The sequence below is a fragment of the Nelumbo lutea genome, chromosome 8 (genome assembly GCF_056320005.1).
Source record: "Nelumbo lutea isolate HS-2025 chromosome 8, American lotus-T2T, whole genome shotgun sequence".
Classification (NCBI taxonomy): Eukaryota; Viridiplantae; Streptophyta; class Magnoliopsida; order Proteales; family Nelumbonaceae; genus Nelumbo; species Nelumbo lutea.
The window spans coordinates 46,705,947-46,723,564 of record NC_142691.1 but is presented as its reverse complement, the minus strand read 5'-3'; the positions used below and the strand labels follow the sequence as shown (position 1 = coordinate 46,723,564).

Here is a 17,618-nt window from a genome sequence, read left to right as displayed (position 1 = left end):
AATCCAACACCCACTACATGGGGTCAGTCACATGAGTCCTGCTTCACCTTTCCTTCTACCAATGACATATATTAATCAATTATGAACTCTTCAATCATTAACCTGTGTTCCTTTTGGTCTGTCCTCAGCTTGTGTAGCCCCTTCCATCTTGTAATTGATCACTTCGTACGAGTGTTGTATCTGATGATGTTCCAAAAAACCCAACCTAATTGAGCCCAAACTAAGGTTACATCAGTCAGGTTTCATTTGACCCATGCCAATTTGTAATCCACTTGCACATGATTGGCCACCTACTTGTTGCTCAGCTAGATAGTCAAAACAAAATTTGATCTGAATAAGTGAAAGATCATGAAAAAATTTTGTTGATCTACTTACTTTTCATTTGTTTACGCTTCACAAATACTTGTCATTACAATGTTTCACTTTATTATTGATTCATTTATTCATTAGGATGAATGATCACAAGATAGAGGCAGTGGGTTAAATTTAACACTAACATCTATATTAAGGATAGGCATTGTGTGGAGGGTGTGGATGATGTCCCAGTGTAAACAAGGTTCAAAATACTGACAAGATGCACCCGATACAGGGGGTATTATATCAATATCCAAACGCCTAGTCCTGTACCACTAGGGGTATTCTAAGAATATTCATTTTTTAATAAGACCCTAAGGGCAATTTCATTCAATAATAAAACATTACAAGAAAAATGGTCAAAGTCGACAGTCTCAAGACCGCTGGCTTAGGCCTTTAGACCGTCGCCTTTGATCTAAGGCAGCGGTCAGACATCCGCCCCCTAAGCCTCTGCCGCCTTAGATCAGGACCGCCGACTGAGATGAAAAAGACTGTCGCTTTTGATGGCAGGTCTGAGGCAGTTCGAAATGCGCTAATGCGGCGCTCAATGAGAATTGTCAGCGCAGCATCAATAAAGTCAACGGTTTGAACCGCTGCCTTAGGTTGTCAAACATAAATTACATCTTTTGGTGGCGGTCTAAACCGCCAGCTTAGATCTCATGTGACCGCCGCCTTAGGTTTTGTCAAACATAAATTACATCTTTTGGTGACGGTCTAAACTGCCAGCTTAGATCTCATGTGACCGCCGCCTTAGGTTTTGTCAAATGCCACTTGGGTTTTAAAGAGGCGGTCTAAACCACTGGCTTAGATCTCATATGACCGCCGCCTTAGGTCTTATTTATGGCTAAACCGGCGGTTGGATGACCGTTGGCTTTGATATTTCTTTTTTTTATTATTTTTGTACTAGGTTAATTGCATCATTTTTTTGTACCTACACTTTAAAAACATTCATCACTTTAATACATGTTTAATACAAATCTCATGACAATTGATATATTATAAACAACTTAAATAAAAAATGCAATTAAAAGCAAAATCTATTATTTTACAAAATTAATTACTATAATATCCAGAATAAATTGTTCAAATACAATATCCAACTGACATATAAAAAAAAATACAAGGACTTCAGAAGCATTCAATTTGTCAAATAATGTAGCACATCTTCCAATGTGAAGTAAATGAGATACTGATAAAAATATGTATAAAAATAAATATTTACCTATGCAAAATATAATACAATCCTTGATGACCTCTTGGATTAAAAGAACTATAATATGAACATGACAAAACGCCCCATGCAATCCTTCCAAATTTAGTGATGGAAATGCAAGCATTGAATATGGAAAGAAAAAACAACAAGAATGTTGTCCAAATGTAAATGTAAACCCTGCAAAGAGAAATTATCTTAGAAAGATCAATATGGTATATAAAATTCTAAGAACTCAAGTATTGAATTATGAAGAAGTTACTTCCTGTTACCATCCAATCCTAGCTAAGTATAAGTCCTTTTCCAAATCTATCCTTCCAATAATACGATCTGTTAGAATTTAAAGAATAAACATATGATGCTGGTTCCTCTGCTCAAAAGAAGGGATAGGTGGCACATTATGGGGGCTCAAATCTATCTATGGGCCGGTCCTCTGTCCTCAGAATATATACAAGGCATCACGAGGTAATTTTCATTACTTGCTCCCTATTTTTCCTTAGCTTTTCTAGCCCTTGGGGGGTTCTCAATTCCAATAAGCTGAGAGATAACTGTGATAAAAACAAATCTATAAATATAAAGAAAAATGGAAAGTCTAGAAAAATGAGATATAACTGGCAATTAGAAAGAAATAAATATAATCAAAAGCACATACACAAAGAGAGGGCTGAGGATCAAAAGCACATACAAAAATCTTTTCTTTCATAATCAATGTAAAACATGCCAATTGTAGTAATGCTACTAGTTTTCATGGTTAAAATTAAAAAAAAAAAAAGGAAAAAAGCAACTCAAAGTCTTGGGCACCAATAAAAGCAAGAAGGTTAAGTAAACAAAATGAAAAACCTCAAAAAGAAAGAAACTGAACTTTTAAATTGAGCCCCTTCCATCTCAAAACAAAACATGCTTAGTGCTTAGATGGAAGTTTCCAGCCCCATGAAAAGAATGATCAAATGGTGTAGTCATCAAGAAGGAAATAAAACTTTTGATGACATTAAACATCAACTTCTACAAACGTTATCAATTATAAAAAAAAAAAAAAGAAAAAAAAAAACTTCTACAAAAGTTATCTTTAAGCACGTTATGGGTTCAAAAATGTACATATTTAATGATCATAAACAAGGGGAAAATTTTTCAAAATCCCCAAAACCAAGATAATCTAATTAAATCCAAACGAAGTCATGCAAAATGAATTTTCTTTTCTTCATTCTTTCTTTTCTGTTTAACAATATTCTCTCTTTTACTTCTTTCCCTTTTTTATTGATAAATGAATATAAAGTAGTTACAAGCTCCCCTTTTCGACAATTAACACAATGCTTAATCTTTGATAGCAATGAATACGACATGAGATTTAAGTACACCGAATCAGAAAATTTTCAAGTAATATGCTTCACCAGTCTGGGTAGCCAAGTTGGTAAGATTCCATGCAAGGGACATTTGGACAACCAAATAGAAGATATCAGCAATATTCCAACCATCCCAAATACCAAACGCAGAAAAAAAAAACAATTTCTTTCATTAATCCATTTTCTGCCAATCATGAAACATATTCACCACATATCCCAACAATGGTGACCTCAAATACCTAGCAAAAAAGGAAAGTTCTTATATCCAAAAAGTACAGTAAAGCCGTGATACTCAACCAAAACCATAGAAACTGCAACACATCGAACAGAAGCCTAGAATAGCATCAGAAGGACAGAACAAAATCTAGAAATTGGACATAAATGTCCCTAATGCAATATGAAATTCCAATTACTAAAAACACACAACCAGGAATATGGGTGCCCTAAACATAACCAGAAATTCCAATTAAAATCTATATAAAACATTAACAACGTCCCACTCCAATTGGGTAAAACAAAACTAATGAATTCCTAAGATTAAGAAAAAAGAAAAGAGGCAAATCCTAGATAAAAGGTCAGAAGATTAATTTATCTTAAAAATATAAACTTTCATTTCAATGGAAAAATGGCTTTCAAAAAATTCAATGGAAAAATCACTAAATTCGTTAATTTGAGAGAAAGAAGCTAAAAAAAATAACTCTCTCACATGAAATAACCATACAAAATATTGTCAAAATTGGTATGTTTCTCACAATAGAAGGTATACTTGATCCAAAAAACACTGGAGAAGATGCGAATGACCATTAAAACCTAATCTTCTCTAATGAAAATCAAAAGAAGATGAGAGATCGAAAACACCGGAAAAAAGAACAACTTGATCAAAGGCAACATAAGATTGAAACAAACGTTAATCTTGTTTCATTGAAACCCCACAAAAATATAGAAAAGGGACTAAAAAAAAAAAGGAAAGAATAGAGAAGGGGAAAAACAAAGGCTGACAGAACAGTAGAAGAGAGAAACTCAACTGGTTGGTGTTGTTCGATGGAAAGATGAGAGAAACTCAACCGGTTATGGACAGTAGGGAGATTACCTATTGACTCCGATGTCGTTGTTGGATGCCATCCAGTGGTGAAAGGTCTGAAAGAGAGAGAGTGAGCGCAAGAGAGAGAGAGGGTAGGGAGAGAACTCAATGTTCGAGCCAATATTGAAACCCTATTCAGGAAAGTTTCAGAGATTGAGACTGAGAGAGCAAAAGAGACAAAGGGAATAAAGAGATAAAGAAATGAGATTACATAACACCGGCGTCGTCATTGGGTGCCGATTGGTTGTCACTGTGGTAACAGGTCGACTATTATCAGAATCAGCAATAGAGTAGAAAGACGAGGGAAACGAGATAGAGGACGTGAGGTGTGGAAATAAAAAGAAGATGAAACGCGGGAATGCAAAGTTTTGGCATTTTAGGTTTTAGACCGGCTCAAATCCGGTTCAAACAAATAAAACGTCGTGCCAGGTGCCAAAGACCGCCGCCCAGGTGTTAATTTAGTTTAGCACTCTCTAAGGCGGCGGTCGTAAAGAGCACCGGCTCTAAACCGCCGCGTTAACCTGTTTCTCTTGTAGTGAAAGCTCGGTCACAATCATTCAAAGGAGGGAGTAATCCCTGTAAACAAAGCATCAGAAATACATCCAAGGGGATTCCACCACCAAGTATAAGAATTGGTCACAGGAAGAGTTATTTGGCTTGATTACCAGATCGGTGGACATGAGTAACAAGACTGAAGATAATGAAATGAAAGCCTACCTACAATCGGTCACAAAAAGAAGAATGAACCAAGGTGGATTAGTTCCAGCCTCCTCCAATAACAATGGCGCTCCAATTCATGCATAGACTTAGTAAATAAAAATCCTTTAAGCATGGCAATAGCTTCCCAGCCCATTTTTTGGAGAGGTAAGTGGGATGCATTTGGCTGAGGATATCATGTGGAAAACCTTATCAGTACAACAAACCACTCCTATTCCGGTATGAGTTTCTGAGATGGCAGATAAGATAGATTCCAGGATACATGATAGTATGATACTTGGATAAAGGGAAAGGCTAGAGGGAGGGAGTGTATTTTAGCTTTCAATTACCCAAGTAACAGATACTCTCCGAAATCATCGCTTATGGAATGAAATTCATGAAGTTGGCTCATGGCAACAGGAATAACTTGATTAGCGAAGTGGTTTTGTTCTCAAAAACCAACCAGATGCGTGCTTTCCAAGGGTGCCGTAGCAGCACCACTATAGTGTCAATAATGTCAATAGAACCTGGCTAACCACTATAGGTTTGTATCCAATGTCCTTTAAAATAACCCCACTCTATCCTTGAAAAAAGATTTAAAACAACTTTTAATGTCAGAATATTTTTTAAGTGCTTATTGAACATGTTTACTATGTTGTGCCTATTAGCTAGATCCAGTCCCACTCCACGGTCAATTTAATTAGTGCAACGAGTCACTGGAATGATATTGCAAATTGACCTAGCAATCGGATTGGGTATGGATTCGAGTTGGTTCTGGAACCTAACCTGAACATTTAGATTAGGGCTGAACAATGGGTCAATGGTTCAACCACTCAACACAATTGGCCTTTGATTGGTCTTTCACTAAGGACATGTTTGTTTTCTTTTAACTCTTATCTATAAAGAGAAATCTTATAAATTTAAGAGAAAAAAATGGGTGTTTGATTCCTCTTAACTCTTATCTTTTAAGAGAAATCTTATAGCTTTAAGAAAAAAAATGGGTGTTCGTTTCCTCTTATCTCTTAAAGAGGAATCTTACAAATTTTTGGTTTCTAATGATACCCCCAAAACACAAGCAAAAGATCTCATATATGGGGTTAAAATGGACATTTGACAATTTTCAAAGTTCAGAATTCAGAATTAAGAACAACACTCTTTGTATTTAGAGTTTAGAGGAAAGAAAAGTTCATCGATACCAATATACCTCTTAATGTAATTATTGCACTTTTAGATGTCAATCATTAAAGCGAACGAACAACCCTAAATCAACATTTTTACCAAAAATGAGTATAATTATCTAGTTCAAATGGTTCAAACACTTCAACCATCTAGGTCAATGTGAGTTTGAAAACATTTTTTTCAATAAATTCTAGAATATTGTTAAAAAAGACTTTTATGGGACTATTAAGACACTTTTTCATACTGGGAAATTGTGCCCTACATTAAACAAAACCTTTATTGCATTAATTCCAAAAACTAAGAATCCAAAAACTGTAAATAATTACAGACCCATCAGCTTATGTAATGCTATATATAAGGTGATTACCAAAATTCTAGTAAATAGAATCAAACCTTTCCTAGAAAATTTAATTTCTCATTTTTAGAGTGCATTTGTTCCAAATAGACAAATAAACAATAATATTTTGGTCGCCTATGAGATGATACACTCCATGAAAAAGAAGAAAGGAAAGAAAGGAATCATGGCCTATAAAATTGATATGGAAAAGTCCTACGGTAAACTGGAATGAGAGTTCATCACAACGGTTCTTAAGAAGTTTGGCTTCCATGAAAATGGATTGGATGGGTCATGGAATGTATTGAATGAAATTGTGTCTTTTCAAATTTTAATTAATGGTACTTTGTTCAAAGAATTCACTCCCTCAAGAGGAATAAGACAAGGACACCCACTCTCTCCTTATTTTTTTGTACTATGTATTGAATCTTTAACTAAAAAGCTTGAGAAAGAGTCCTTAATTCCTAGCAACCTGATTGGGACTATAGTAGCAAAAGAAACCCCAAAAATCCCAATCCTCCAGCTTGCATATGATTGTATTATTTTTGTTGATCCTACAATATTTGCTTGTTTGGGAATTAGAGAAATTCTAATGGATTTTGCAAGGGCTTCTGATCAAAACCTAAACTTTAATAAATCAACCATCCAGTTCTCCAAAACACTCCTAATAGATTGTAGAAAATCTTGGCTTGAATCCTTAAGATTCCGATTCAAGCTGACTCAAATTTTTATTTGAGAGCCCCAATTATTAATTCAAGGGTTACAAAAAAAAAATGCATATCAATATGTTAAGGAAAGAGTCTATAAGAAAGTTGCTGAGTGGAAAGAAAAAAAATCATTAACTAAGAGATTAACTCTATTGAATGCAGTAACCAATATGATGCCCCAGTTCATAATGAGATCCCTTAAAATGCCTCATAACATTATTGAGGATATAGATAGAGCCCAAAGAAACTTCTTGTGGAATTACTCAAATGAAAAAAAGTCCATTCATTTGCTTGGCTAGGAAAAAGTTTATTCCCAAAATCTAGGGGGGTCTTGGATTGAGGAAACTTAAATGGGTCAGTGAAACTAGTCTTGCAAAGTTAGGGTGGAAGATCTCATTTGAAAAGAAAAATCTTCGGGTCAAAGTTGTTAGGGAAAAGTAATTGAGAAAGGAAAACCTGTGGGATGCAAAGAATAAGAAAGGAATTCCATATGCTTGGAGGGGTATTTTAAGTGCGAGATAACTATTGAAAATGGGCTTAAAATGGGAAGTAGAAAACGTGAAGTCTATCGAGTTTTGGGCAGATAGATGTGTTAGACAGTTTGTATGCCCTTAGCTCCAATCAGCTTTGATGTACTTTAGACATTTAGTGTAAATGAATAAAGTGCATGTTTGATTCATGTTGTATGGTATGTTTCTGTGTAAGACCCTTAAACTGGACACTTAATGAGACTCATGTTAGTTTAAAATGTTCACAGCCAGTGGGTCAGTCTGGGGAGACCTATCCTGATAAGGTTGACACTGATGTGCCGCCAAGTTGGTTGGGGAGGCTTATCTCAGTCGCCAAGGTGAGTCCCGAGGTACATGCAGTGAGGGTTCAACTTGAAACCTTGAACCGGACCAGATTTCTAGTATTGCCTTGGACCTTGGTGATGAGTGGGCAAAACTATAAAGTTACACCTGACCCCTAGACTCGATTATTATATTGCACTAGGTGGTGGATTGGGCTGTCTTTGATATGCCAATCAGTGAGATCCTTAGAGGGGGTCAAAACTTGGGTATGTTGGGATGATTCATTAACCCATCTGAGTGGGTGATCATAGTGACAGGGTTAGCCCTTTTGTCGGACAAAGGTAATGATCGGGGATGCAGTCTCTCTGATGGAAACCAAAAACTGCCAACAGTTGATTTCAACCGTTGGAATTTTGTTTTGCAAAATATATTTATAATGATATAATATAATGTAAGGTTTCAACTCGTTTTTAAAAAGGTTTTAATCCCCGGGGTCCATCCTAGAGGAGAGTGCAACATTGTGCCTTGCAATCAAGGGAGAGGTTCTCTCTTTTCGGGTAGTGTTTTGGATCATTATGGACTGAGAGGTTAAGTGTAAGGCCATTTAGGGTTATACATGATGGGCTAATCTTGCATCTGCCCACAGTCCTTGGATTTTTTATAAGATGGCTTGGCCCAGGGATCACTTAGTGTAAATGTTGGGTCCATAGATTCCATGTGATGGGTTCAAGGGGTTCACTGGGCTTTCTAGTGAATTTGGCTAGGCCTTGTAACAGAGGATGGGCCAAACCCATGTGGCTGATGTGTAGATCAATGCTTGGGTCCATGCCATACAAAGAAGTCCAATTGGGCAACAGTTTGGAAGCCTATTGAGCACTTGATGCATATTAGGCCTAAAGCCCATTTCGAACTAGGCTGATTTGATCAGTCACTTAAAGGGGCGGATCTGAGGTTAGGTCAAGCCAAAAGGATTGGGTCTTAACCCTATCCACTCATGGAGACCAAATTCAAATTAGGATTTTTGGAAGTCCAACTGGGCTTTCTAGTGAATTCGGCTAGGCCTTGTAACAGATGTTGAGCCGAACCCATGTAGCTGATGTGTAGATCAATGCTTGGGTCCCACGCCATACAAAGAAGCCCAACTGGACAGCAGATTGGAAGCCTATTGAGCACTTGATGCATATTGGGCCTAAAGCCCATTTCGAACTAGGCTGTTTTGATCAGTCATTTAAAGGGGCAGATCTGAGGTTAGGTCAAGCCAAAAGGATTGGATCTTAACCCTATCCACTCATGGAGACCAAATTCAAATTAGGATTTGAATCTAGTAACCTCCTGATAAGATCAGGAGTTGGCTAATCTAATCTGCAGATAGGATTAAAAAGACTCCTTATCCAAATACAGATTTGGATTAGGATAAGTCCTAATGAGATTAGGAGGTTTCTTAATCACTAAGAAAAGACGAGAAACCCCTAATTTTGAATTACAAGAATTCGAACCTTAAGGGTATTCGCAGAACACACTACATCTTGAGATAGGATCTTAGAGAAAACCCTAGAGAGAAGAAAGCTATTCGCCACCTTCTACTCTAGCCCTCTCCTCCAGCAGTCGTCGTCATCTACTGCCAGTTCATTTTCCCTATGAGGGAAAGATCAAGAAAGGTTCTTGAAATCAATCTTTGCTGAAAGGTTGATCGTGTGTGGTGCTCATTGCTTCCATCGAGTTCTTCAGAAGGACCTGGTTCGTGGGACGAACACTACTGGTTCTGCTACATTATCACTATGTCATCTTCAGTGAGAGTGGTTCTTGGGAGTTTCTTTGGGCGTGAACACCGACATTGGGAGATACTATTTCTTTGGATTAGGTATATCCCTTCCCTTCTCTTTTGCTTTAGATCTGGTTCGGTTTTGGTTCAAGTCAGATCCTTGAATATTGTATTCTAAATTTAGGGAATATGATTCCCAGTTAGAAGAAAGATGAGAAATTTTTGAAATTTCCCCCCCCCCACTTCGCACCCTTTTGGCGTCCATATGATGGATCTTACCATTCTTTCAGTGGTATCAGAGCCACTGGTTCGAATCTTGAATCAAATAAAATCATATCTGAACCTACGCAAATGGGCAGAAGGTGTTCTACCCGGATTCATATGAACTCTCTAAAGGCCTTCCGTCATTAGCGGAAATGCACCATAAAATTGGGCTATCCATTTGTTGTTAGATCTGTCAAAGTGTTTCATAAGATGATAGGGGCATCATAGACCGATGTGGGAGGGGCTTCACCAGAAAATGGGAACTCTCTCACGGTACCTTGGCGTAACTCGAATATGACGGGTGAGCACTCACTAAACATAAATGTTTACTCAAAAATGGCTATGGACCTTGTCTGACAGAGGTCAAAGGGAAAACTCATACGATGAGTGGATGTGATCCTTCACAGAAAGGTGGTGGGGTTATGCAGTTGAAATAGTTGGCTCCATGCATCTTATGTGATTTTCCACATTTCCAGAGACATTTCGCCGTCTCCGTCACTGAGATGGGAGGGAAATCTCAGAGATGAATAAATGAAAATGGAACATAGATTAAAAGTCATATCTATGTAGGTTACTTGAATCAAACTACGGTTGTGTACTAACGTTTTGTTGTTTTACCAGAAAATGGCAAACGGTCAATTTGCAAAGCTTCTCAACGATAATAAGCTTAAGGGCCCAAACTATGCCGACTGGTTTAGAAATCTTATGTTGGTCCTGACTTCAGAAAAGTTAGATAAGGTGGCAAAGAATCCTACACCAGAACATCCGGGAGATAGGGCTTCAGAAGCCCGCAGGAGGGACTATCAAGAGTGGGAGGAGAAAAACTCCCTAACCCATTGCTATATCATAGCCTCTTCAGATAATCTGATACAGAGGCAGTTCGATCAAATCGAACTCGCCAAAGACATATTGGATAGTCTAAAGACTATGTACGAAGAGCAGAATCGTTCTACTCGCCAAAAGGTCCTAAAGCAGTTCATCACCGCGCAGATGACCAAGGGGCAATAAGTTCATGACCATTGTCTTCGGATGATGGGTTACATAAACGAGCTGGAGGCCCTTGGCTTCAGGCTAGATCGAGTCACACAGATAAACGCCATTCTTAACTCCATGCCTCCATCCTTCAATCCGTTCATCATGAATTTTAACATGAACAAGCTGAATGTCAGCTTGCAAGAGCTCAGCAATATATTGCAACAAGCCAAAGAACTGATTAGAAAGGATGAGCCAATAGCCATGCTTGTTGAAGCTGGCAAATCTAGCAAGAAGAGGAGAGCAAAGAGAAAGCCCTAGAAAAAAGCCACCAAATCTAAGAAACAAAAGAAAAGACAAGGTATCCTATGTCTGTCACTTCTACAAGCAGGCCGGCCACTGGAAGAGGAACTGTCCCACCTACCTGGAATCTAAGAGAGGTAATCTCGAAATTTGTGTCATAGAGACTAATCTATTAGTTACTTTTATGTCCTAGTGTGTTGAATTCGGGGCTTCAACTCATGCGTGTAATTCACTGCAGAGGTTCAAAGTAAGCAGAAGGTGAGTGAAGGGAAGTGACGCTTTACTTGGGGATTTCTGCAAGTGTTGCAACTACGGCGATAGGAACTGTAGAATTAGTCTTTAGAGAAGGATTCTTGTACTTAAGGATTGTCTTTATGTACAAAACTTAAGAAGAAATTTGATTTCTGTTTCCAAACTATGTGCTGATGGATATACTGTCTATTTTAGTAATATGATTACTATTAAAAGGAACAATAAATTCATCACATGTGGGGAATTGAAGAACGGTCTCTATGTTCTATGTCCTTCTCTAGAAACTAACTTAGTCGAAACTACGTCGATCGAAATCCCCAAGAAAAGAACTCGTGATATAGTTAGTCTCATGTGCTTGTAAAATTACCGACTTGGCCATATCGGTATTGACTGAATCACAAGGCTAGTAAAAGATGGTCCTTTGGATTTTCTAACCGTAAAAGATCTTCTCACTTGTAAGCATTGCCTCCTTGGTAAGATGACAAAACGATCATTTAATGTAAGCCTGAAAGATGTACAGGCACGCTTGACTTTATACATACTGATGTATGTGGTCCCCTGAGTGTTAGGACTCGTAACCAACACGTGTATTTCATCACCTTCATCGATGATTACTCACGGTATGGTTACATGTACCTAATGAGATAGAAGTCTAAATCCTTTGAAAAGTTCAAGGAGTTCGAACAAGAAGTCAAGAAACAGTTAGGGAGAGAAATTAAGGCCCTTCGATCAGATCGAGGTGGCGAGTATCTCTCTGATGAATTCAGGGACTACTTGAATGCCAACGGGATAATATCACAGTTAGCTCCTCCTGCTACACCACAACATAGTGGTGTTTCAGAGAGGAGGAATAGGACATTGTTAGACATGGTCCGGTCACTTCTCACACACTCAGAATTACCCACATCCTTTTGGGGATATGCATTAGAGACTGCTATCTACGTGTCGGGTTCCAACCAAATCGGTTCCAAAAAACTCCATATCAACTTTGGACCGGAAAGAAACCAAGTGTCAGACACTTGAAGATTTGGGGTTGTCCTGCGCACGTTAAAAGAACGAGTGCGAACAAGTTGGAATCATATACCAATCGTTGCCTATTTGTAGGCTACCCAAAGGATTCGGTGGGTTATCTATTCTATGACCCAAGTGAGCAGAAAGTGTTCTGCAATCGAAATGCCTAGTTCTTAGAGATCGATTACATCCTGGACACCCATCATTAGGAAATAGTTCTTGATCAGGAGGGCTCAGGAGTAGTGGGAGGTGTCCCACAAGTTCTAGGTAGTGACCAACCTAGAAGATCCACCCGGGTATCCAGGCCACCAGTCCGTTATGGTTCTGACCAGGATAGTTACCTGGTGGAAGCCTTGACTAGTGAGGAGGATCTCATGACTTATGCAGAAGCTATGTTAGACATAGATTCCCAGAAGAGGGTGGAGGCCATGAGAGCCGAGATGGACTCGATGGAGGCCAATGGAGTCTAGACTCTAGTAGATCCACCCTCCGGGGTAAAAGCAATTGGTTGCAAATGGATCTATAAGAGAAAGAAGGGCCCCGATGGCAAGATTGAGACCCACAAAGCTCCTTTGGTGGCGAAAGGGTGTACTCAAAAAGAGGGCATCGACTATGAGGAAACCTTTTCGCTTGTGGTCATGCTTAAATCCATTAGGATCCTGCTAGCTGTAGCAGCATACCATGACTAGGAGATTTGGCAGATGGATGTCAAAACCGCGTTCCTGGATGGAGATCTTGGTGAAGATATCTACATGCGCAGTCGCAATGCTTCATTGTTGTTGGTCAGGAACACATGGTATGCAAAATTAATAGATCCATTTATGGACTTAAACAAGCTTCTAGGAGTTGGAACATCCGTTTTGACTATGTCATCAAATCATTTGACTTTGAGTAGAATTCGGATGATCCCTGTGTTTACAAGAAGTCCAGTGGGGATAAGGTTACCTTCTTGGTGTTGTATGTGGACGATATCCTACTCATTGGGAATGATGTAGGAATGTTGATTTCGGTCAAGGTGTGGCTTTGGTAGTAATTCTCCTTGAAAGATCTTGGAGAAGCCTCCTATATACTAGGTCTTCGACTCTATAGAGATAGATCGAAGTGGATAATAGGATTATCCCAGGCTGCTTACATTGACAAAATTGTCAAAAGGTACAACATGGAGAACTCCAAGAAAGGAAACGTTCCTTTCAGGCACGAAGTCACTCTCTCCAAAAAGATATCTCCCAATACTTCTGAGGAGATTGAGGGCATGAAAGACGCTCCCTATGCTTCAACTGTAGGGAGCATCATGTATGCTATGCTGTGCACTCGCCCTAACATTGCTCAGGCGGTGAGTGTGGTAAGCAGGTTCCAGGCCAACCCAGGGCAGGAGCATTGGACCGCTGTGAAAAACATACTCAAATACCTTTGAAGGACAAAAAAGTTTTGTCTGGTATTCGATGGTAGTTCATTACAAACCCAAGGGTATACTGATGCCGATTTCCAATCGGTCCCAAATAATAGAAAGTCTACATTTGGGTGTGTTTTCATGATAGGATCGTGTGTTGTTTGTTGGAAAAGTAGCAAACAGGGGTCCACAACAGACTCCACGATCGAAGCCAAGTATATTGCTACAAGTGAAGTTGCTAAAGAAGTTGTGTGGATGAAAAAGTTCATTCACGAATTAGGAGTGGTTCCGTCTATCACATCACCCATCTCGTTGTTGTGTGACAACAATGGAGCGATCGCCCAGGCTAAGGAGACTCGAGCCCCACTCAAAGTCAAAGCACATTGAGAGGACGTACCTGTACTGCGGGAGATTGTTGGTAGAGGGGACGTCCTGATTCAGAAGGTAGCATCAGCAGATAATGTGGAAGACCCATTGACTAAGCCACTCACATAGAAAGTGTTTGAGAAACACGTGGAAAGCATGGGACTCCGGCTTGTACCAAATTAGACCTAAGTGCAAGTGGGAGCTGTTAGATAGTTTCTATGCCCTTAGCTCCCATCAATTTTGATGTACTTTAGACATTTAGTGTAAATGAATAAAGTGCATGTTCGATTCATGTTGCGTGGTATGTTTCTATTTAAGACCCTTAAACTGGACACTCAATGAGACTCGTGTTAATTTAAAATGTTCACAGCCAGTGGGTCAATCTGGGGAGAACTATCCTGATAAGGCTGACACTGATGTGCCACTAAGTTGGTTGGGGAGGCTTGTCTCAGCCACCAGGGTGAGACCCGAGGTACATGCAGTGAGGGTTCAACTTGAAACCTTGAACTAGACCAGATTTTCAATATTGCCCTGGACCTTGGTGATGAGTGGGAAAAACTGGAAAGTTACACCTGACCCCTAGACTCGATTATGATACTGCACTAGGTGGGGGATTGGGCTGTCTTTGATATGCCAATCAGTAGATTCTTAGAGGGGGTCAAAACCTGGGTATGTTGGGATGGTTCATGAACCCATCTGAGTGGGTGATCATAGTGACAGGATCAGCTTCTTTGTCGGACAAAGGTAATGATCGGGGATGCAGTCTCTCTGATGGAAACCAAAAACTACTGGCAGTCGATTTCAACCATTGGAATTTTGTTTTGCAAAATATATTTATAATGATATAATATATATGTACGGTTTCAACTCGTTTGCAAAAAGGTTTTAATCCCCGAGGTCCATCCTAGAGGAGAGTGCATCATTGTGCCTTGCAGTTGAGGGAGAGGTCCTCTCTTGTCGGGCAGTGTTTTGGATCATTATGGGTTGAGAGGTTAAGTGTAAGGCCATTTAGGGTTATACCTGATGGACTAATCTTGCATCTGCCCACAGTCCTTGGATTTTTTATAAAATGGCTTGGCCCAAGGACCACTTAGTGTAAATGTTGGGTCCATAGATTCCATGTGATGGGCTCAAGGGGTTCACTGTGCTTTCCAATGAATTCGGCTAGGCCTTGTAACAGAGGATGGGCCAAACCCATGTGGCTGATGTGTAGATCAATGCTTGGGTCCATGCCATACAAAGAAGTCCAATTGGGCAACAGTTTGGAAGCCTATTGAGCACTTGATGCATATTAGGCCTAAAGCCCATTTCGAACTAGGCTGATTTGATCAGTCACTTAAAGGGGCGGATCTGAGGTTAGGTCAAGCCAAAAGGATTGGGTCTTAACCCTATCCACTCATGGAGACCAAATTCAAATTAGGATTTGAATCTAGTAACCTCTTGATAAGATCAGGAGTGGACTAATCTAATCTGTAGATAGGATTAAGAAGACTCCTTATCCAAATACAGATTTGGATTAGGATAAGTCCTAATGAGATTAGGAGGTTTCTTAATCACTAAGAAAAGACGAGAAACCCCTAATTTCGAATTACAAGAATTTGAACCTTAAGGGTATTTGCAGAACACACTACATCTTGAGATAGGATCTCAAAGAAAACCCTAGAGAGAAGAAAGCTATTCGCCACCTTTTGCTCTAGCCCTCTCCTCCAGCAGCCGTCATCATCTACTGCCAGTTCATTTTTTCTGTGAGGGAAAGATCAAGAAAGGTTCTTGATATCAATCTTTGCTGAATGGTTGATCGTGTGTGGTGCTCATTGCTTCCATCGAGTTCTTCAGAAGGACCTGATTCGTGGGACGAACACTACTGGTTCTGCTACATTATCACTGTGTCATCTTCAGTGGGAGCGGTTCTTGAGAGTTTCTTTGGGCGTGAACACCGACATTTGGAGATTATGTTTCTCCGGGTCATGTATATCCCTTCCCTTCTCTTTTGGTTCAGATCTGGTTCGGTTTTGGTGCAAGTCAGATCCTTGAATGTTGTATTCTAAATTTAGGGAATATGATTCCTAGTTGGAAGAAAGATAAGAAATTTTTGAGATTTGCCCCCCCCCCCCTCCGCACCCTTTTGGCATCTATATGATGGATCTTACCATTCTTTCAAGATGGTTTGGTGAAGAATCTTTAGCATAATGCTTAGCCCTAACCCAATGTGAAGAAGAAAATCCTCTTGTTAGTGATTTCATAAAACTAGAGAGAGGAGTTTGGCTAGAAAACAAAATTTGAAATTTAGTTCCTTAAATTTTTAGAATAAAATCAAGTCAATTTTTATTCCTATGCAACCAAGAGAAGATCAACTAATTTGGATTTTGAACTCGAGTGGTGCTTCCACTATGAAGTCGGCATACAAGTTAAATTGCGGCAAGCTTACAATGGGGAGAATTCTATGAATTGGAATTTGTTAGTCTAGAACCTAAAATGCCCACCAAAACTACAATAAAATGCCCACCAAAACTACAAGTATTCCTCTACCTCCTTTTGAATAATAAGCTTCCCTCGAAAAACCTTAGGAAGAGATGTTTGAATACCAATGGTAGTTGCAGTATTTGTGGAGATGAGGAAGACCTTAATCATGTCGTTAAGAATTGTCTTTTCAAACCAAATATGGAATATGGTGAATCTGAACCTTACCAGTGCAAATGGGACTGATACCAGTTTATTGGATTGGTAGGCTGAGATTTGGTAGAGAAGAATCACTTGAAAGAAAAGTGTGTATACATCCTATGGCATATATGGAAAAATAGGAATCTAAAAACATTCAATAAGGCCTACTCAGAATTTTGGGAGCTTATACAGAAATTGAATATTCTTAGAGAGGAAAAAAATTGGCTACCCCCGAATCCTTGCACTATCAAGATTAATTTTGATGCTTCTTGTGTTCAGTGATTGCTATTGCGAGAAACCACCTTGGCAAGATTCTAGATTACAAAGGCTATTCCCTTGGCACCTCTTCTATAAACACAGCAAAAGCATGGGTGGCGTGGGAAGGTCACAACTTGGCAGCTAATTTCAACGATTGTTCAATCATAATAGAAGGGGCCGAATCCCGTCATCTCTTTGCCTCAAAGGTCAGATTACCCCTCCCTGAAATCTAAGGAATATAGTGTTGGATTGCTTGTAGTTGAAGGATAAGTTGGATAGCATAGTTATAGGCGCGTGTTTCGGGAAGCTAACCAGTGGCAGACTGGCTTGCTAATAAGGCTCTCTTTGGCTAATGGTTTTGTTTCCCTCAATCTTTGCAATCTCCCCTAGATTTAGATTTTATTTGTTCGAGTGGTTTGTGGGGGATGTGTATCACTATCTGCACCTATCAAAAAAAAAAAGGGCAAAGTTCTTAAATTACCCCAGTTCAATATTGAACAACTCTAGTTCAATATTGAACATTCAAGACAGGGGAGGACGGTAAGAGTGAAGAGGAACCTAGGATACAAAAAGAGATGAGGAAAAGGTAGGAAAATGAGAGAAATTTGGGTGGAAAGGAATGGAAGAGAAAAGAAAAGATGGGATGGGAGAACAACTATCGCCACTAGTTTGAGTTGCAACGGCAGT

The 17,618-nt window shown here is 39.2% G+C and overlaps 1 long non-coding RNA gene across 1 annotated transcript; it reads right to left on the bottom strand.

Moving 5' to 3' along the window:
* Nucleotides 1–1,368: 1,368 nt before the first annotated feature.
* On the bottom strand, nucleotides 1,369–4,293 carry LOC148843999 (uncharacterized). Its single transcript, XR_016103779.1, has 3 exons — nucleotides 4,197–4,293; nucleotides 3,995–4,041; nucleotides 1,369–2,112 (listed from the first exon to the last, which is right to left on the bottom strand). It is a non-coding gene; the product is annotated as an uncharacterized LOC148843999 (long non-coding RNA).
* Nucleotides 4,294–17,618: the final 13,325 nt, after the last annotated feature.